The following is a 22,527-nucleotide window of genomic DNA, read 5'->3' on the forward strand; positions in this document are numbered from 1 at the left end:
ACAAGCACTGAAGCACACACCGTCTGCAGTGGACCTCGACTCTCGAGACCGACGAGCGACGACAGTGCCAGTGCCCACAGCCCATACAGGACAGGAGGACCACAAGGCAGCACTGAGGCGGCCGGCCAGCAGACAGTGGAGTACCCAGTGCCAGTGCCGGCCACACAGACAGCAGCAGGCAGCCCAGCCAACAGCCAGCCAACTGAGGTAAGGAGTGGACTGTCTTTTCAGGGGCTTTCCCTGCCATGCCATGCCATGTGAGTGTGCCTGGGGTGAGGTGGGGGGGGGCTGCATGCAGGTCTGCTGTGTGAAGTGATACAAGAATGGATCACCATATGTATCATTAATATCACTGCAGGTACTACTTTAACATTTTTTAACGGATCTTTCCCAGTCTTTCCAGTTTTGGAGGGGCATTAGAAACTTTTTGTTTGGAATACTTCACCCAAATCCGAGCAGCCAGCCAAAGGTTTACTGGCAGGAGATTTGGTCAAAGCCAAATCCATCGAATCTTTTCAACTGAATTTGGCTGGGATCTTGCAGTTTGAGCTGGCCCGTCCTTTTTGGGGTGGAGCCAAGCCTGATATGATATGATTGGTTATTTATTACGCTCTTAATACCCGAAGGTTTCTAAGCGCGGAACGGGGGAATCGAACTTGTGTTGCTCTGTGTCGTCTTACTTCCAAGGTGAGCGCGTTGCCCCTGAGCTATCCTCCCGAGACAAAGCCTGGTTGGCACATGTTTTTTCCCCCTTTTTAATAGCCTGACAGGCTGCAGAACGGGAGCTGCAGGGTTCTGTAGAGGAATACGAGTTCTAATGATTCAACAGTTCTGGGTACTAATTATTAAGACTGGGTGCAAATTCCCCCTCTGTTCATGTTTACATTTTACAATCTGTCCCCAAGTTCTTTATTTTAGATATACAAAGCTTCTAGAAGTTTCCAGAAAAAAAAAATTCTCTCTACCTGCTTTGACGTAAAAAGAACCATGTGGAAATCATTGGATCAGAACAAAGCACAACGGCTAACCTCTGGCCTGACGGCAAACCTACCTGAGACACAAGTACATTATAATAACTTTTTTTATTTACGTAGCGCTTTTACCCAAAGTGCTTTACATAGAACAAATGTTACATACATTTATATCACCCAATAGAAGATGTTACTCAGGAAGAAAGCCCGAGTCGACCTTGCCGGGATTTGAACCTGTGAATCAAACAGATTGCACGAACGAGAGCTCAACCTACTGAGCTATCTTACCAGCTGCATGAATTAGTTGAACAATCCATTTCACAGTCATTTCACGGAAACAAGCATTTCATCTGAGTACATAAAACTCATGTACCGCTGTGCAGTGCATTCAGAAATTCAAATGAGAACAAAAAAAAATACTTCCAGGCAGCGTTGAGTAAAGCTGTCAACTTTAAACCATGGCCATTTTGCGTCGGCTGGGTTTTTTTCCCCCACTTTCCTGCCAGAATCTCACATAAGTGACATAACCCACATTTCGCCTCCCATCTCTCTTGAGCAGGGTATCATTCGTCGACAGTAGCCGATTCCTTCACGCAGATTAGGCCGCAAATGGCCGGGTCCGCTCCCTGAGCATTTCGCTTCATTCATCACTGTGGTTTTTTTTGGTTTTTTTGGGTTGATTTTTTTTTTGTTTTGTTTTAACGCCAGTGACACTAGGCACCTGCTGTACTGCCTGCCATGTGAAGTATGGGGGCTATATGAATTCCAGAAAAGAGGGAGTGTGGAACACTGGCCATACAAACCAGCAGTGCTGGGATCCATGAATGGAATATTGTCAGGGCAGATGACCTGGTCAAGTCATAATGAATTCATTACTAGCACACTTTACAGGAAACGAATGGAGGGGGGGGCAAGCCCAGAATCGCACCACTTCATTCCTGCATCCTATTTGTCTCAATGACTTGACCCACCCCTTTACCCTTCACTTTGTTTTATTTTAGAAAAGCCCACGCATTTATTTGTTTAAGATGTACAGTACACATTCAAGTGCTTGGATGGTGCAGAGACTACAAAAACTAGTATTAGGCGCTACTATGAACAAGAGCGTAGGGTCTGGATGAGCCGGGATTTTAGCCGTTTCCGGAGCGAGGAGGTGAAATGTGGCTAGGTGGTAAAAGCAACCCAGTGGTCTACAGATGGGAACAGTTTAAGTTATGTTTAGGGCAAATGGCTCATTTGTAGGAGAGGGCGCGTGTGTGCATTCCATGTGGGCGGCGCGCCTTCTGTAATGATGGATCGGTCAGAGTGAGGGGACTACGTTACAATAATGTACTGCTTTTCGCGTTTCTTCTCTGCTTGCCTGCAAAATGTCAAATTCAGAAAATGTGTAAGCCAGAAAAGGCAGTAACCTGCACATAGAGACTTAGGACCGCCTTTTGGTTTTTCCAAATTTGAATGTTAAAGCATTGCAGCAGTATTTCAAAATGAGTGCGTTTTTTTACGACTCTGTGACCTGCCTTTAAACATATGTGGGGAGAGGGGTTAAGGGTAATAATTGAGGTGGGGGCAAGGTGGGGCTCCGGGGGTCTCCCACCTTCATATATTTGCTGAAATGTGGCTTAAAAGAACAAAATATTAGATGGATTTGGAGTCGATCAAATCTCCTTGATGAAGTCACATTCTCTCTCTCTCTCTCTCTCTTTTTTTTCTCTCTCCCCCTCTCTCTCTCCTTTTATCTCTCTCTCTCTCTCTCTCTCTCTCTCTCTCTCTCTCTCTCTCTCTCTCTCTCTCTCCATATAATAGGTAGTATAAATAGGGTGACCAGATTTAAAAAGTAACAGACCGGGACAGGGCAACTAACATAAAAGTAGGAATAGCGCTTGAAAGTGGCTGTCAAGGCACTACATTTCAATACTGGTTGGAGCAGAAGGAGGTTCAAGTGTTATTGGTGGAATAAACACATATTAGAATTATTTTATCACAAATGACCACTAGCTTTGAAGCACTGCACTTGTGCTTAAGCGCTTTACAAATAATTACAATCACAATCTTAATTTGTAAAATGTCACATTCCTACTACCAAAAACCGGGAACAATGCAGTGAAAAAAATAATCTTGAGAAAGGGGGACAGAGCAGAGCACCCGGTTACGGGACAGTCCCGGCAAAACCCTTAACTATAAAGGAACAACTTTATGGCACTCATTTCCTTGGTGACTTTCCTACTTATTATCATCAGTGTGCCGTCTGCCCTCTGTTCGTTCTGTTGTGATCGTCTGGGGTCACTGTGACAAATGTACACATTTATAAACATTTACATTGCACACACCTACACCCGCCATAATGACGTCCTGGAGCGATGGATGTGCGTACGAGTGATTCTATGCATAGCTTTGAAATCGCCTTCCTTTGCAAGTCAGGGCCAGCGTTTTATACTCATATTTAGTTATAAAATGGCCATATCCCGCCTGTGACCCCTCCACGGCCACCCCACACAAAAATGATGCCCAATCTGATCTCAACTGCCTTTCAATGGAATGTGCAAATAAATAGTGTCAATATTTATTCGCATGAGGACTTCATTACAATGTTGATAGGCTCAGAGCTGTGTCTGCGGTTTGGGGGGGGTATGTTTAGTTGCGTCTCGTGCATCTGGCTGCCCGAGTTCACCTTGTATATGTTTGAGAGGGTATATGTGGTGGACGTGCAGTAAGTATCGCGTGTGTGTTACTGGACGTTCATGATTGTGTTGGGTGCACCACATATGTACTGTGCGTGATTATGTGTGAGTGAATATATAGTTTATGTTGCTCATGTCTGTATGTGGTTGGTTGGCGCAGTATATATGTGTGTGTGTGTGTCTGCCTGTGTATGTCTCTGCAGAGAATGTGTATCTTGGATGTGTCTGTGAGTTGGTCTATGCTTATGTAGATGCGACATGCAAACATGTGTTTTGTTAGTGTAACAATCAAGCGTGTAATGTGTATGTGTGTGTTTCGTGTGTATCTATGTTGTGGATGGTATGTCGTGGTGTAGGTGTGCGGAGACGGAGTATGTGTTCTGAGTATTTGTTTGTGATGCATTATGGAGGCACCTGTGTGTGTATGTGTGTGTGTGTGTCAAATCTTTGTCTGCTGTATGTGTGCATTTGGTTTGGGTATCTGCTGGTGTGTGTTATCCTCCTACGTGCCTTAGTAGGTGCAGCGTATTTCCATACCAGTATATCAGCGCATATGGGCCAATTTACCAAATTACTGTGAATGCAAGCAGATGTCCAAGGCCAAATGATAATGTTGTGTTATTATATAGCACTTACTTGTAAGAGCTTCATATAGACCAAATATACTTACAAAGTCACTCAACCTGTGTTGGTACTCACTCAACCTCAGCAGGATAAAAGGCTGAGTTGACCTCTCTGGGAGCTGAACCTGTAACCTGCAGAGCACACGCACATTGCAGCAGTGAGCGCTGAACCCACTGAGCTATCTTACCGGCTATAGCTATCAGAAAATTAGCCACTTAAGAAACACAGAGCCACATGCTGCTGACCACAGCCCAGGAGCCCCAATTTTAAATTAGGGGTAGCAAGGGAGACCACAGGGGTAGCAAGGGAGGCTTCAGGGGTCACCAGGCAGAGCCCTGGCAACCCTTACATGACATCCCTGCCAGATGTGGTTTGATTTACAAATACCCGTTTCATTACCTTGCGCTATCTATTGCCTGACATATGTGGGAATTCGCTCCTCTACCTGTTACTAAATGGGTGCAGCAACGTTCACAGAGAATGATCAGGAGCCGATTGTGTTTGAGCTGGCTTTACCATAGCTGGGAGCAGGCTGTACCAGTTATGCTCTTTGGCCCCTTGGGCATCAGAGCTGGTTGTATTTGTTGGGCAATATGGGCATGAGCGAAATGTAACCGTATCCATTTTGGAAGCTGGCTGTACCTGTTCATTGGCATGAATAGTTAGGTACAGAGTATTGCATGCTGCTACATTGCTCTCAAAGCATTTAGGCTTCCTTGATAGAGATGGATTGTGGCCCTGCCCATGGTAAAACATGACTTTTTTTCTATGGGGAGGGGTTGCAGCTGGGGGAAAAGATGAGAGAAAAAGTGTCAGTACTGAAAAGTCAGTTGAGCTGGGAGCAGCCTCGGACTGGCCTGTAGGACAATAGGCCCAGGGCCAACCAAAAACACAAAATGCTGTTGTGGGACCGTTTATTTGGCCAAAGTGGGACCCTTATTGGCCCATGTGGGCCAGTTTGATGAGTTAATTCACACTACGACTAGTAGTTTTGACCAGTGTTGCTTGCTGAATAAATATTCTTTAAAATATACAATTTGCATGTCACTTTATCAAAAAGCTCCGCCTGGGTACTATTCAAACAGTATCACAAAAGGAATGAAAAGCCATTTGCAACTGCGGGCCACTTTTTCTTTGGTGCCTGAGACAATTGCATGGCCCAGTCTGACCCCGGATGATAGCTAGCCTTTGTTGCTGACTGTGTGCAGTTCGGAAGCACCCCACAGTGTCTTTGTCGAGGGCATAGGGGCATTGGTATCCCGAAAGGGGCCACTTTTTTGAGGCGAGGGGTGGGCCACTTTTTTGAGGCGAGGGGTGGGCCACTTTTTTTTTGTTGTCCGGGCCTATTTCTTGCCCAGTCCGACCCTGGATATGGGTAGCAACAACCTGCGGTAGCTCTGGATACTATTAGCTGTGATCATTTTGGCTTGATTGACTTTGCTGTATTTCACGGTACAAATATGGACCCAATTTCTTTGTGACTAAACGGTAGTTTAACACATTGTATAAGAGTGAGCATGACATAATGACAGCGTGGCACATTGCATAAGAGTGAGCATGACTAAATGGCAGCGTGCCACAATGCATAAGAGTGAGCATGACTAAATGGCAGCGTTCCACAATGCAAAAGAGTGAGCATGACAGAATGGCAGCGTGACACAATCCATAAGAGTGAGCATGACAGATTGGCAGATTGACACATTGCATTCAAAGGATCCATATAGTGTCATTAGTAGAATTCCCAATGTATTAGCGCTAAGGCACTAAGAGCCAGTGAGAGCCTGGAGTGTGGACGCCCAATGTGTTTTGCTGCTAGAATTCATGGTGACTTTGCTATAAGCCACTGCGAGAGAGTGATAGATTGAAATGTGGATTCATAACATGCTTTGTACTCGAATTGCCTACAAGTTGCTGAGAGAAACGGAGTGTCTGGAGTGTGAATCCACAATGTTTTAGATCCGAGAGAATGACACCAGTGCTGTGGTGTGTTACGCGTTAGCCCTTAGGTGCAAAAAGCAAGTGAAGGTCAGCAGTAGTGTAGATACACTGTGCTGTGAAGCTGGAGTGTTGCTCACAACCCAACCAACGTGCTTCATTTTACAAAGTTATCTTCATTACCTCGTATAGCTGTTCCAGATTCCTTCACCCTGCTTTATCCTATTGGGAGGTTGGGCAGTGTTCATCACGCAACACTATACTGTGTGTGCTCTAACTCCCACTCGCCTTTGGGAAAGAAGTGATCGCATGCCATAAGAGGTTGCTTCTTTTTGTAGGACCCTTACAGCCTCAGCTCCTTCCTGTGCGTGCGTGCGTGCGTGCGTGTGTGTGTGTGGATGAGTACATCTGGAATGAATAATATTTAGGGAACTGGGTGGAATGCTGAGATTGTTGCCTGTCTGAGAATTGGGAGAGTTTTATGAGAGAGTCAGTTGGTGTCTTGGAGATAACGGTGTTTCCGGTGGGTGTTCTGCTCGATGTCTCCTGAAATCTAAGCTGAACTTAAGAAGAGGGATACATCTTCTTGAATCTGTACCTGAGGGTCCTGTGTAATAATTGAACACGTTATTACACATTCTGTTGCATTTATATGTATGATTGTTTCATTCATAACATCTTTTCTATTTCCCCTCACTCTGGTCTCTTGTCAAAGTCAAAATCACTGCTGACCTCCACTCCTTGCTTACATACCTACTCTCCTTGTCATTGTGACTGTAGGAAATCTCATATGCACCATAATAGGGATCCTCTGTTTTCTCTTTTCTTAATGTCTCTTTTAGGCTATGGGCCTAGATGGTTTATAGTCATTACGTCGAATGTCATAAAGTCGAAAGTCATAAAATCGAAAAAAAAGTCGGAAAAAAAATCAAATTTCTTTTTTACTACGTTTTTTATTCGAAATGGGGGGGTTCCCCTTCAGCCCCCCTTCATTTTTTATTTTTTGTTTTACCCCTTTTTTGTAATCGCGGAACCTAAAAAAAAATATAAATAAAAAAATAATATATTTGATTTTTTTTTCAACATTTTGTTTTCGATTTTATTGTAATTTGACCTTATTAATTCGACTTTATGACTGCAACTGCACACCAGCCCAGATTCCCTTCCCTGGGGTTGGATAATATGGCGTTTCTTCCCGTGGTTATTTAAAACCAGTGTTGCCTCATCTACATAGTGATTTTGTGTTTGCTGCATGGTCCATTGTGTAGGAAGTGTTTTTTAGAATGCCCTTTTTGTGTTGTATGCCTTGTTTCTCAAAGTTAGCCAAATGGGCTAAATGGTGTTTCTGTTGGATTAAGCATCATATTATTTTTTCTTTCAAATCATTTGGGTACATTTCTTAACTGATTTGATGCTTGGGAGTACTCTCATTTGCTCTCCTGTCCACTTCTGACACACTAAGTTGACCACTTTACCCCTTTCAACTAAAGGTCTAGATATTCCTTTGCGTCTGAGAGAGAGTTCAGGTATTGTTGTCTCTTAGGCTGCGCTTAGAAAGGGGAAATGGTATACCTGACACACCTAAAGTCTTGTCTGGAACTAGCCTAGTGTACTAGATCCCCTAGTATTACTCAAACAAGAAAAGGTTTGGGCAGCATGGAGGTTGGCTCAGGTATAGGGGAGCATTTCCTCCTTTCCTTGAAACTTGCTTGAAACTGAATTTTAACGGCTGGTTCATAACACAACCTGCTTTTCTTTTCTTTCCTTTCTTATCCTTCAAGTCTTCTGCATTGCAATAATCCACTCTTGTTTTCATTGTGGTAGATGTTCATTAGATTCAACAAGTCTGGCAGACTAGACCTGACCGCTTTAGGTCTTGATACCAGTGATTTGTGTATCTATTTATAATTCCTTTGTAAGGAATCGGTTTAATGTTGAAAAACATGCGTTTCATTCACTGTCACTAAGTTTATAGACTGTTTTATTTGCAACACTGCATTAAGAGGATCCTACATTAATTTTGACTTGCTCTCTCAGTGTCACACTTTCTTCTATCCTTGCTACTAGCTCTTGTGAAGACAGCTCACTCTGTTCTCCTTGTGCCTATGCGTGTGTCAATTGTAAGGCAAGTCATTGTATTTATATGATGGTGGTGTTTTTTGTTGGTCTGGCTGGACTCTTTGCTGTTTCATTGTTTGTACTTGTGACTTATGAAACTCAGCTTGCAAACCCACCTTTTTTATCATTCGTTTAGGAGCTGTTTTTGGATGTCTTTGAGTCTCATTTGGAGAGTCATAATTTCATCTCATAAATGCAAAGTTTTTGTAAACACAGACTGCCAGTGTCCTGTCCTTAGTACTAGAAATCGCTTGTTCTAAGCATTTTATGTCTTCCTTGCACTCCATCGAGTCTATAATTGTTTCATTTCTTTTTCTCTCGAATCACTGGTTTGTAAATATGTGTCAATTCTGCTGCTATCTTTTGAGCAGTCGCTTAATATTCATCTCTATTTCAGATAGTCTCCTTTCCACCAACTTGGGCTGAAAGATGAGATCAGCTGACAGGTTCACAAGCATGCGTTCCTCTTGTTTATTAGATGTCATCTATAGTTTCTGTAATCCCTGGTTTACTGGGCTTTGTTCTTCCAAAATATGTGTTAGTACTTTCTCCACTGTTTTTTTAATATGATATTTTCATGACTGAAAATCTTGAGTCACACATCGCCTAGGCAGGATATTTCTGGATAGCGCATGATCGTGGACATTTTATTAATCAATTATTATCACTTCTCAGACAATTATAACCGGATATTTGATGAACAATCACAATCAATAACTACATGTAAGTAACTGATATACACTCTAAATTCTATTTCTCACTTCCAATTAGTCAATACTTTGTCAAACAATAATACTGTGAGATCACAATAGAATTTTCAATTCACCTATGTTTGTCTAATTCTAAAATCAACCTGTCATCAAAAGTGGGGCTCACCTGTGCTTCGAGATCCGATTCGCCGGAGGAGAGGTCGGATCCGGAAAGAATCGTTGCCGAGAGATCAGGCGTTCCTTTTTTTGTGAAGAGGTATGGTCTGTTCCGGGAGCTCGCTACAATTGTCGTGCTGAGTAACAGTCACAGTCAGAAATTACAATCCCCTGTGCAGACCACGGAGGGGAAAAAGCCTGTGGCACAAAAAACCCCATATAGATGGAATGGCAGGAAGGTGTGGAGATGATGGCTTGTCCGATCCAGTAGAATGACTTGAATAAATCAGGTAAGTTGAAAAGTAACTGTTCTTTCTGCAAATCTGATCCTGAAGGCTGGTGTGATCCTGAAGGCTGGTGTGATGGAGATCCAGCGGACGAAGAAGAGACAAAACTCTGAAGGCAAGATGCGAACTGGGAATTGTGGTTCTGAAGAAAAGAAAAATGGAGGGCGGAAGAGTACCAGAAACAGGAAGATGAAACTTCGGTGGAAAAATAGAAGGAGAAAGGAAACCAAGGAAAATATCAAGGGAAAAGATAGAAGGAGGTTAAGTTGGTTTAAGAAAGAGAGAATGGTACAAGCGCATAAGGTCACCGTACTAACGTGCAAAAAAGAAACCTCTGCAGGTGGAAAACTTCTTATCCTCAGAATGAAGGCACCGAAATGGGAGCAAGTGGTCAGGATACCTGGGAACTCCTGTAAGGAAGGTAAGGTAATCAAAGGGACTGAAAGAGGCGGAGTAAGAAAAGCGGCGAGCGCCGTGACGGAAAGTGAAAGTAAACAATGTCAGAAACCCTCGAATACTGCATGCAGATAAAGGTAACAACAGCAGACAGGTAGGCAGGAAGAAATGAGCTCTGGAAGGAACGCTACGGAGGGCTTTCAGGAAGAAACGAAGGAGGGCTGGAACTACGAGAGAACCAGAGAGCGAGGAAACCGCAACACAGTTGCAACGCACTGAGGGGGCGTGGCTTCCCTGCATTTAAAGGGGAAGAGATACATAGTTGCAGAGAGATAGAAACAGGACTAGCAGAGTTTCCACCGGGACCACATCTTCCATGAACCTCCTTTCATGACAGTATGTCCCCTTCTTGGGGCAACGGGCCCGGGTTTACCTGGGTGAAGGGCATAGAACTGTCGTAGACATCTGGGGGCGCAGATGTTAGTTACAGGTTCCCAAGAGTCTTCCGCGTGAGAGTATCCTTTCCAATGAACCAAGTACTGTAGTCTACCTCTATGGTAACGAGAGTCCAGAATACGTTCCACCTCATAGACTTCTGGCTCCGGTTTCTTATTTTGCAACTTAAAGATCTTCTTCCGATGGTGGAGATCCGGGAGATAGGTCTTTAACAAGGAGGAATGAAAGACTGGGTGAACTCTGCCTAGCTGAGAAGGCAGTCTCAGTCGAAAAGCCAACGGATTGATGCGGGCCGTGATGGGGAAGGGACCCAAAAACTTGGGGCTCAACTTGGAGGGATGAGTCCATCTAGGTAAGTATCTTGTTGAAAGCCATACCTTATCTCCCACTTGCCATCCTGGAGTCTGAGTGCGGTAAACATCTGCTTGGAGTTTATATCGGAGACGACTTTCCTGTAAATTAGTGATGGAATTCTTTTGTATCCTTGCAATATCATCCAGAAGAGAGTCCACCGAAGGTATAGCAGAACTGGGGATGTTACTCAAAGGGAAAGAACGAGGATGACGACCAAAAACACAGAAAAACGGCGACATCTTGATAGCAGAATGAACAGTGTTATTGTACGAAAATTCTGCCATGTAGAGGAGAGATGCCCATTGTCCTGTTGTTCATTGGCGAAGCAACGCAGATATTGTTCCATGGTTGCGTTGAGTCGCTCCTTTTGGCCATTGGAAGTAAGAGCTCTTTCTACACCTAAAAGAGCACATAAAGTCTTCCAAAATGCTGAGGTAAATTGTGAACCTCTGTCCGACAGGATCGTTTCTGGTAGACCATGGAGACGTACCACATCTCTCAAAAACACTTGTGCCATTTCGGGAGCAGAGGGTATCCCTTTAAGGGAGAAAAATGGCACATCTTGCTGAAACTGTCGATTGTGACCATGATCGCTGTGAATCCCTTTGACCTGGGAAGATCCACCACAAAATCAGTAGAGACATGAGACCATGGAGTCAAAGGTAGTCTCGGTTGATGTAACAAACCCGCCGGTTTAGATGTGGATCCCTTACTTCTGGCACAGATAGGGCATGAATGTACATAAAGTTTGATGTCAGTAAGCATTTTCGGCCACCAGAACATCCGACTTATGAGTTCGGATGTGGCGGTGACGCCCCTGTGTCCCGCTATCTTAGAATCGTGACCCCAATGAAGGATTCGTGCTCGTAACCTAGTGTCTGGAATGAAAAGTCTCCCCTGGTAAAACCATAGATCTTCTTTGGTAGTTAATCGGCTTGATAGACTTCTGGGAAGCGGAAGTAGGGCTTCTGGAGAGGCTTTCTTGACGTCTATCAAGAATTTTGAAATTACCTGTATAAAACGGACTTTGGGAAACAACACCTCGCCTTCAAAAGGTGGATTATTGAAGGAGTTGGGACTGCGAGATAAACTGTCGGCTAGGATATTCTTACTTCCTGGAAGGTATGTTATGTAAAAATCATATTGAGCAAAGAAGTGTGCCCATCGGGCTTGGCGTGAATTCCTGCACTCCATGTTTTGAAGCACCTTGAGATTGCTGTGATCGGTGCGTATCTCGAACTGATGTCTTGATCCTTGGAGAAGATGTCTCCATTCAGAGCAGGCTTGTTTAATGGCCAACAATTCCTTTTCAATTACGGAGTAATTGATCTCGCTGGGACATAGAGTGCGAGAGAGATATGCGATCGGATGTTCCACTCCATTATGTTCTTGCTTAATCACAGCTCCTAGAGCTCCAGCAGAGGCATCAGTCTCAACAATAAAAGGTCGACTCTGATCGGGTTGTTTCAGGATGGGTGCAGAACAAAAGGCTTGCTTAAGCCCGCAGAATGCCTGTTCTGCTAAAGAATTCCATTTGAACCGAACATCTTTCTTTAATAGGGCTGTGATAGGTAGTACCCGCTCTGAGAAGTTGGCGATAAATCTCCTGTAAAAATTGGAAAGACCTAAAAAGGCTTGTACCTCTTTCACATTGCAAGGAGAGGGCCAGGCAAGAATTGCGGAAACCTTCTTGGGATCCATCTCAATTCTTTGTTCGGATAGTATAAAACCTAGATAGGGTACTGAAGATACTGCAATGAGACATTTCTCCGGTTTTGCAAACAGCTGATGACGTCTTAATCGCTGCATGACCTCCGTGAGATGAGCCTGATGTTGGTGAGGGTTTCGCGAAAAAACCAGGATGTCATTTAAGTATATAATAACTGAGACAAACAGAAGGTCAGCAAAAAGGTGGTCCATAAACCTCTGAAAGGCTGCCGGGGCGTTGACTAGGCCGAAGGGCATCACCCAGTATTCGTACAGTCCAACGGGAGTACGGAACGCCGTCTTCCATTCATCCCCTTCTTTAATCCTGAGAAGGTGGTAGGCACCTCTGAGGTCAAGTTTGCTGAACAAGCGTGATACTTCTACGGCTTCCAATATATCTCTTATTAGAGGCATTGGGTAGCGATCCTTCATTGTGATCTTATTCAGGCCCCTATAGTCAATACAAGGACGTAATTCTTTCGAATCTTTCTTGGAAATAAAAAATAAAGACGCCCCAGCTGGAGACTTAGATGGTCGGATGAGACCGTTTTGAAGGTTTTGGTCTAAATACTCTCTTAGTGCTTGTTTTTCAGGAATGGTTAAAGAAAACATGCGTCCAAATGGGACCGAAGAGCCAGGCAGAATGTCAATTGCACAGTCCTCGGGTCTGTGTGGAGGCAAAGTCTTAGGTAGCTTGTCTTCGAATACGTCGACAAACTCTTGGAAGATAGAATGGATATTGTGGACTGAAAGGGAATCTGATGAGAAGGACGGAAAAGTCACCACAGCTTCTTTAATCTTGTTGGAAACCTCGCTTCGGAAAACTCTGCATCGTTGATCACAGTACTCGGATTCAAATTTCAGGGTGTTGAGAGACCAGTTGATCGTCGGGTTGTGTCTGCGAAGCCACGGAATTCCCAGAATGATTGGGAAGTGAGCTGCTCTTATAACATCAAAAGTGAGGGTTTCATGATGATGGGAGATACAAAGCTGAAGGTCCACTGCAGCCTGAACAATGGGTCCAGAACTTAACGGACGGCCATCCACACCTTCTACCTTCTGTTCTTCCGGTTTATCAACAAGATGGATGCCTTCTTGTTTGGCCCAATGGATATCAATGAAGTTTCCTGCAGCTCCACTGTCAATAAGGGCTAAGACATTTTTTTTTGTTGGTTCTTCTTGGATATGGTTGCTTGAAGAACCATGAGGCGAGAGTCCTCTTCTGATGTTTGAGCACAAGGTGAGCCTTTGACTGAACCCCAGTAAGCGGCTCCTTCTAAGACCGGGTCCGTCGTTTCTCCGACGCCATGGAGGAACCTCAGGACAATCCCTCAACAGGTGTGAATCAGAGGCGCAGTAAAGACATAAACCCTTGTCCCGGCGTCGGCTTCGTTCTGTAGATGACAAAGGTCCCCTGGCCGTGCCGATTTGCATCGGTTCATCACCAGTACGGTTTGAAGATAGTGGTAGGGATGAAGGAGATCCGGATACAGGTAACATTGGGTTTCGACTCTTCTTTTTCTCGGATCTGCGCTCCGATATCCTGTATTCGATTTGGAGTAGCAGCGTAAAAAGATCAGCCAAAGTAGTAGGTCTGGGTACTCGCGCCAACTCGTCTTTCAGATCCTCATGCAAGCCCCTTCTGAATGCTGTATATTGGACTGGTTCAGGCCAATCTACTTCTGCAGCCAGTTGTTTGAAACTCGAGATATATGACAAAAGATCCATTGTACCCTGTTTAATATCAAACAAGGCTTTGCCTGCTGCGATTCCGATCTCTTGTCTCTCAAAAGTCTGTCGAAAAAGCGTAGTGAAGGCGTTGTAGTCTTGTAGAATCGGATTATTGGATGTAACCAATGGGGTGGCCCAGGCCAGGGCATTTCCAATCATGTTAGAGACGAGAAACCCCACTCTGGTGCGATCCGAAGCGTAGGTAGCCGGTCTAAACGTGAAATATACCATACAGGCATCCAGGAACTCCTTGACTCTCTTGGGTGCTCCATCAAACTTCCCAACTGCTAAAGACAAGGGTGGAAGATCAGTCTGGTGGGCGTCTCTGGCCGCGACTATCTGGCGAAGAGTTGCATTTTCCGCCTTAACCCCCTGTACTTCCATAGACAGGGTCTGAACTGCGTTCAGCAACTCCTGGACCTGTTCTGCCGTAGCCATCTTTTGGCGTTGCAAACTGTCATCAAAAGTGGGGCTCACCTGTGCTTCGAGATCCGATTTGCCGGAGGAGAGGTCGGATCCGGAAAGAATCGTTGCCGAGAGATCAGGCGTTCCTTTTTTTGTGAAGAGGTATGGTCTGTTCCGGGAGCTCGCCAGAATTGTCGTGCTGAGTAACAGTCACAGACAGAAATGACAATCCCCCTGTGCAGACCACGTAGGGGAAAAAGCCTGTGGCACACAAAACCCCTATAGATGGAATGGCAGGAAGATGTGGAGATGATGGCTTGTCCGATCCAGTAGAATGACTTGAATAAATCAGGTAAGTTGAAAAGTAACTGTTCTTTCTGCAAATCTGATCCTGAAGGCTGGTGTGATCCTGAAGGCTGGTGTGATGGAGATCCAGCGGACGAAGAAGAGACAAAACTCTGAAGGCAAGATGCGAACTGGGAATTGTGGCTCTGAAGAAAAGAAAAATGGAGGGCGGAAGAGTACCAGAAACAGGAAGATGAAACTTCGGTGGAAAAATAGAAGGAGAAAGGAAACCAAGGAAAATATCAGGGGAAAAGATAGAAGGAGGTTAAGTTGGTTTAAGAAAGAGAGAATGGTACAAGCGCATAAGGTCACCGTACTAACGTGCAAAAAAGAAACCTCTGCAGGTGGAAAACTTCTTATCCCCAGAATGAAGGCACCGAAACGGGAGCAAGTGGTCAGGATACCTGGGAACTCCTGTAAGGAAGGTAAGGTAATCAAAGGGACTGAAAGAGGCGGAGTAAGAAAAGCGGCGAGTGCCGCGACGGAAAGTGAAAGCAAACAATGTCAGAAACCCTCGAATACTGCATGCAGATAAAGGTAACAACAGCAGACAGGTAGGCAGGAAGAAATGAGCTCTGGAAGGAACGCTACGGAGGGCTTTCAGGAAGAAACGAAGGAGGGCTGGAACTACGAGAGAACCAGAGAGCGAGGAAACCGCAACACAGTTGCAACGCACTGAGGGGGCGTGGCTTCCCTGCATTTAAAGGGGAAGAGATACATAGTTGCAGAGAGATAGAAACAGGACTAGCGGAGTTTCCACCGGGACAACATCTTCCATGAACCTCCTTTCATGACACAACCTCTATCCTTTGTGAGATTATTCAAATCTCAGCACCGAGCACCTCAAACATCACAACAAAGCAATGTCACACATTCTTGTGATCTTGAGCAGAATCTGTGTTACGCAATGCTTTCATTTAAAAAATAACATTTTATAATGCATACTTTTTGCATAATTAGCATATTTTAATAACACCATAGTCTTTGAAATGACAGGAATACAAAATCACATCTTCAAATGTGCCATATCTTCACAAATTTGAACATGTGATTTTGCCCCTTATCACATATATACTTTTGGAATAATATTAAAAATGAATATTGCTGCTCAGGACCCACTACTGATACATATCTCTTATGACACACCAAGTCCAATGGGCCAATAGAAACAAGGAATATGGTGCTTATGGGTGAAAGATAATGAGAGAAACCAATCACACGGCATGACCTATTCATAATATTCTATCAAATGTGCATGGGCATTGTCCCAGAATAAGAAATTATGTTCATATGTCATACCGACACATATATTTTGTCTGAAGGAACTTATACCAATATTTGCAGAAGGGAAAAAGGACTGGGTCCAGAAAGCTTTCACAATTGAGACAAAAGTGGGCCAGACGTAGGGGACACCTTCTTACCAGGATCCAAATGTGTTGAGAAGAACTAGATGACCTGGTTGCCCAGTTCATTACATGTTCTAACTAGTGAAAATCGCAAACCACAAAGGAGCCTTAGACATTGCAGAGGCTGATTCCTATCCATGAGATTTAAACCATTTTCCAAAAACAAGTGTATCCGCGGTGCGATTACTGTGCATTCAGTGGCAATTGCACTGAGGATCCACTCGTTTTTGGACATTAAAATTCTCTCTACACAAAGTGACACCATTGAAAGCAGTCAAGAGCAGTACTAACAGCCCGAATTTTACACATCTCCTTACGCAAAAGGGTTGTTCAAGCACTCTTGTACAATTCATAATATCATCAATACAACAAATACAAGTGAATTAGCACTTTTCTTTCCCCTGAAGAACCACCAAACGAAAGGCGGAGAAACACGTGTCGGGTATAGACTAAGAGGGTACAGACTAAGAACAAATTTGGAACTGAGAAGAAACAGTACTGAATTGAATGAAACTGGGTATAGAATAAGAAAAGCTTGGAACTGTGAAGCAACAGTACTGAATTGAATGAAACTTATAATTCAACCAAAATATGTACTGAAGTGAATGAAACTTATAATTCAACCAAATATGTGTGCTGGGATTAGTCAAATCATGTAACAGTTTTGATTTGAATGCAATTTACAATTTAACAAAACATTTTTCTTTTGGAATAAAACAAAGGCTAAGACAAACCAATATTTCTGTTTACTTTATGATTGAAAATCATCTTCAAAACCGGAAAAAAAAAACATTTTGACTGTGTAAATAGTCTTGTCTACAAGCAGAGCGTGGAACACCTCTAGGTCTAAATAATTATTTGGCAGTTTTGTTTCCCTTTACAGTCTAAGGGTAATAGACCTTTGCTCTGCTGCTTGCATCTACATTATTATGATACAGTGAGGAGCGCCGGAATCAGCCAAAGACTGTCTTGATTAGTTGCATGTTGGGTGACCTAATCCGGAAGTGGCCTAGTGTGTTTCACCTGAAAGACTCAACTCTTTGAGTTTATGGGAATGTGGGTTGTCCATTCTGCCCTGAAGGTCCCCGCAAAGACCTGGAAGTTTGTTGCAGTTTTTGTGCTGGGGGCGCCTGGAGAGGATGTCTGTGCGGGGCCATCTTTAGGAGTGTGGGGTAAAGTGTGTATATATACAGCAGGGGTTTGGGAGGGAGGTAGATGCCGCTCCTGAAGCCCTGGGAAAAACCACTTGCGTAGTGCTCACGATACCCAGAGGTCTGTAAAGGTATACACATTGTTGAATCCCGGGGGTATCTTGATGGTCAATTTGCTAAAGAGGGGTGTTTAGCATAGTACAAAAGCAAAGTATGTGTTTCTCAGTGGTAACAACCGTGAAAATAAAAAGCATAGCATGCATGCATGTATTTTGCCAAAAGGAAAAATGCAAAAAATAGATATACAAAATATTAATATTTATAAAATATTAATGATTATGTTACATACATTATTAATTAATATGTTATATAAATATTATTTATATAGATATCTGTTGAATTATTAAATCATATTTCTTACATTAGTTTTATATACAATTAATTAGATCATTCATTAGCAACAATAATAATGGAGTGAATGGGTGTGCTAGTTCTGAGCACACTAGATTTTGTGAATCATTGCAGCCGTTCTTTGAAAAGGCTATTTACCCTGAGGGGCCAGCATGGCTCCAGACAGCAAGTGGATTCTCCACACAACAGCTAATGCATGTCGCGAACCTGCGCAAGCTGTCTGAGCGACGGGTGAGATGTATTTATAGTCAATGCTTGTCCGGACTCTGAAACAAGCCCATGATGTAATGTTTTCAGGTTATAGGGTGGTTTCAGTTTTAAAAATCAGTTGTGAGCAAAAAATGTGGCCCTTGATATATACGTGTCTACATTCCAAGCATTCAAAAGCGGAACTGCACTTCATTCCCCATCACACAGGATGTGCGTAGGCCCCAGGGCCTGTTGGGTAATTACTGCAAAAGGACTGATGGCCTGGTATAGGATGTCAGAGCATGATCCTTTGTCTCAGAGATAGCTAGAATCCCGTCAGGTCCAAAAATGATATATAGGGGGTTGTATCCCGGTCTGGTCTCTTTCACATTTTACATTTCTGCAGCCGCGTGTGAGCACCTGGGGTGAAAGAGAGAATGCAGGATACTCCAAATCATGAAGTAAGTGCCCGCAGACCCTTTTTTGAAAAGATGTAACAGATAGAATGTTAAAATATGTACTGAATATGTATTTTTTATTTAGTTTTATAGATATATGAAATAACCAGTTTCTATGATCCCTTAGATTTCAATCCTCCAACCATCCCAGGCAGGCCTTTTCTTTTTAATGTTAATGAGAGCTAGCCATGTTTATATTTAAAGCACATGCTCCTGATAGTATGTTGTTTAGAGGGGAATTACGGTATGTTGACCCTTAACAGCAAATCACCAGGAGCATATGTTTTTATCTGAATGTAACAAACCGTCTTTTTGTGCTCAGAGCGTTGAAAATGTGCAAAATGTGATTTAGCGGCCGTTCCCTGTCACAGGCATTGTTTAGACACTGCATTCATAGCCACTGTAAATACTAAAAAGTGCATGTAGCAGCCTGTAAAGTAAAGCCCCTGCAGCATTTGCAGAAGGCCAGTCAGCACTGATGAGTGGATGTGCCACACAGCATGCGACCGGCTCTTTGAAAATGCATGTTTCTTTTAAGGAAAGCCACATACTAACTAAGTGTATACTTTTAAAGCCACTGATGGCTATCTGTGTGCTGCTGCCTGGGCAGATGGGAGATTAAATTGCAGGGCCCTGCAGGTGTCTAGAGCAATTATCAGCTACAAGTAGAGATGTTTTGGGGAAGCTGCAGAATTGCATAAGAATGCCCCAGATCTCTCTCTACTTGTTACAAATCAGCCTTGAAAAACTTGATTGTTTTAACATGACTCCTTAACTCTGGTGTCAGGGGAACAGAACTAAGGCATGTACAAAATTGAGCCTTTGCAAAATGCTGATCAGCGTTGCTGAGTTGAAAATCAGATTGCCATCTGTGCTCTACCTGTCTTTTGCTCCAGGGCGGTAAATGTAATGCGAGCTAGAAGCCTTTGTTGATAGTAATTAACAAGGGCTGTTGGATCCTAATACAGCCTCAGAGGTTGGATACAGGCAAACTGTGAAGCCTTTTCAAGACTCTTGAAACCTAATGTAAAACACAAAGCCATATGCATCCAATAAAATGACATTTTCAGAGCGCATGCTTGTGGTAATTCAGTATTCATTTTGTGTGTGTGTGTGTATTCAAGACTGTAAGCCCTTTCATCTGTTTTAAGCATTGTGTGTATGGAGCCTCTTGAAAACACACGCGCACAAAATGTATACTGAATTACCACAGGCCATGCGCTGTGATGTTGTATTTTTTAAAACAATTTGTTATTTGTATTTTATGATTTTTTCTGACCATGCCCGATACAAAATTAGGGGCTATAAAATGTTTATGCCCTATAGTTATGTTGTGGTTTATAGGCTTATAGTCAGGGATGAAGTCTGTTTATTACAGGCTCAGCAGTTTAAATCAGTAGATCACGCACGTGGGAGGTGTGCACACAAAATACTTTTGGTAATGCATGGCATTGATAGTACATTAAGGGCTCCATACATACACTCTACAGCAGAAACCAGCAGGGGTAGCTCAGCAGGATGTGCGCCTGAGGCTGTGGTGTTGTATTTTTAAACAGTTTGTTATTTGTATTTTATAATTTTTTCTGACAATCCTTTATAGAGAAATAGGGGCCATAAAATGTGTAGGACCAGGGGATGGGTAGGTCTTATATTCGGGTCAGTCAAGGTGGTATCTCTGGCCCATGTAGTGAAAATAAAAGGTGGCACCCATGAACCACCTTTTAATTTTATTTTTATTTTGTGATTATCCCATATGACAAACAGCTCACATCTTTATAAATATAACAAGTGATAATTTATGAAGGGGTAGATTATGGTAGCCATAGACAAGCTCTACAGCAGAGGTTTACCAGGATAGCTCAGCAGGTTGGGAGCACGCAGCTGAGATCTTATATATTCAAAACAGTTTGTTATTTGTATTTTAGGATTTTTTATTTTGGCAAACCCTTATAAAAAACAGGTGCTATAAAATGTGTTTGGCCTGAGTATGTGTTGTGGTTTACAATGTCTTTATCTTATGTTTTTACATACCATAAGCGATGTTTATGCAGCTTGAGTGACTGCTAAATGGGGTCTGAATTACTGCTTGAAATGCTGTACGAAAATGGGGTTCAGAACATACAGACTTATGGTGATTATTTTAATAATTTGGTGTTTTGTGTGAAATTAGCACAGCTTTATATGAGATTATGGATGTTAATTAAGGTTTTCTTTTTTCTAGGGCTGTTTTCATTAACTAGTTAAGTGGTTAGGTATTTTTAAGCAGTTACATTTTGTTTAGTTGGATAACTAGTTAGTTTTAATGAATTGTTTCTTTCTTTATGTGAGGTATGTTTATTTTTTTTATTTCAGAGCCAGGGCCTGGTGACCACAATTACGCCTACAACAAAGGAAGGCGTTGGGATGTGGGGTTTTCAAAGGTTTTGAGCGAGGCACCGGTCATCGTAATAGGTAATGATGTTTCTCACTAGGGATATGCTAGTTAAAGGTCAGCAGTGTAAAACATGCATGATTTTTCTGTAGGCTGTTTTTTCCAAACTCTGGCTGTCTGTGTAAAAACAGAAAGGAAGTAGTATGGAGGCATGGTTGGAAGCTGTAGGAGTAACGTCTCTTTTTTTCTTCAGATTCACACGCTGAAGAACCAACGCCGTTGGCCTCATCACTAAAGCGGATGCAACCTGTGGGGATACACATTATACGTTTGTATGCCTACTAATGAACAAAACCTTTTTTTCCACAGCTACGTCCGTTAATATTTCAATGTGGTTTTGTAATGCCCTATCTCTTAGTCAATATGGGAACTAGCCATGATATTTGAGTGGTTATGTAACAGACATATTTATGTCTTTTGTTTTACTAGATAGAACGCCACGATAAGAGTGTTGAAAAACAGAAAATAACAAAGAAACAGATTGATCCTTTGTGATGCAAATGCTAAGGTAAACACTATTAAGACACAGTGTGTTTTGTGAAAAGCAGACGATTCTGCCATCCGTTAGTAGGGACCAGATAAGGGTGTACTGCTGAATGGTGTTAATGTTTTTTAAAAAAAAATGTTTTTGAGACAATGAAGCCATTTTGCTTCTGTGTATAAATGGTGTACCAAAAATGGATGATTTGGTGTACCCTTTAAATAAGGTTAGGTAGAAGGAGATTTGTTCCTTTCACTGTCACCGACTAAATGAGGGGTCTAGAGCTCTATGAAATTGGCTCCCCCGTTTTATGGAAATAATTAAAACAGTTTTGAGCATTGGATTGAAAATGTGCTCTCTGATTTAGATATATTGGACTAAAAGGGGAAACACGGGGTGAAGTGATATGAGCTGCGAAAAAAGGTTTTTAACAGCACGTTTTTTGTTTGTTTTTTGTCTATTTTTAGAATAAAAAATTAGAAATGTTCACATATCCTAAAGAAGACGTATACAACTATCTGGAAGAAATTCACTTGATTCTGTTGAGTCAAAACTATTTATATGTTGGAAGTCCCAAACCAATCGGAGAACAAAACTGCGGGACACCCATAGTTGATAATGTTTACAATGTGGACGATTATTATTAGTGGATATATCATTACTAGCAAGATAAATTTGAAATTAAACAAATAGGAATGGAAGGCTTATATGTAAAATTCTAGCTTTCATAGATGAATTGTTTTAGAATATTGGAGATGAATGGTATGTATGGAATATGAATGAATGAAGGAGAAATAATATTTTATTGAATCAATTTTGTATCTTTTTTATATATTAAAAGGAATGAAAATAAAATAATGATTAATTAGACGCAGCTCTTGTCTCCTTCCCCAGTTTTTCCTCAGTTCCACTGGGCACGACTGTTGTTTAATGTATAATTGTTCTATCCCTGAGTGCCAGTGAAGTAGGGGATCCCACCAATGTTTTTTTGTAATGCCCTAGGCATACCCTCTCATTTCATTATAGAGTTTTGCTCGGGCTAATTTCTCTTTCTCACAGCCCCATCCATTTCATTGTAGAGTATTGGTTTTTTTTTTTCTGTAATACCTCGTTAAAGCTGTTTTTAA

At 42.6% G+C, this 22,527-nt stretch overlaps 1 long non-coding RNA gene across 3 annotated transcripts in view; it reads left to right on the forward strand.

Annotated features, from left to right (window-relative positions):
- LOC138568931 (uncharacterized) overlaps positions 1-22,186 on the forward strand; it is a 43,874-nt gene extending 21,688 nt beyond the window's left edge. The window contains exons 1-5 of one of the 3 annotated variants that reach the window (XR_011303007.1): positions 18,295-18,491; positions 20,841-20,939; positions 21,113-21,191; positions 21,349-21,427; positions 21,868-22,186. This is a non-coding gene — a long non-coding RNA (uncharacterized lncRNA). Of the gene's footprint in view, positions 1-18,294; positions 18,492-20,840; positions 20,940-21,112; positions 21,428-21,867 lie in introns of those variants that run through there. The other 2 variants (XR_011303006.1, XR_011303008.1) reach the window with 2 other exon arrangements.
- The last annotated feature ends 341 nt before the right edge of the window (positions 22,187-22,527 follow it).

The sequence above is a fragment of the Ambystoma mexicanum genome, chromosome 2q (assembly GCF_040938575.1).
Source record: "Ambystoma mexicanum isolate Mex_15411 chromosome 2q, UKY_AmexF1_1, whole genome shotgun sequence".
Taxonomy (NCBI): domain Eukaryota; kingdom Metazoa; phylum Chordata; class Amphibia; order Caudata; family Ambystomatidae; genus Ambystoma; species Ambystoma mexicanum.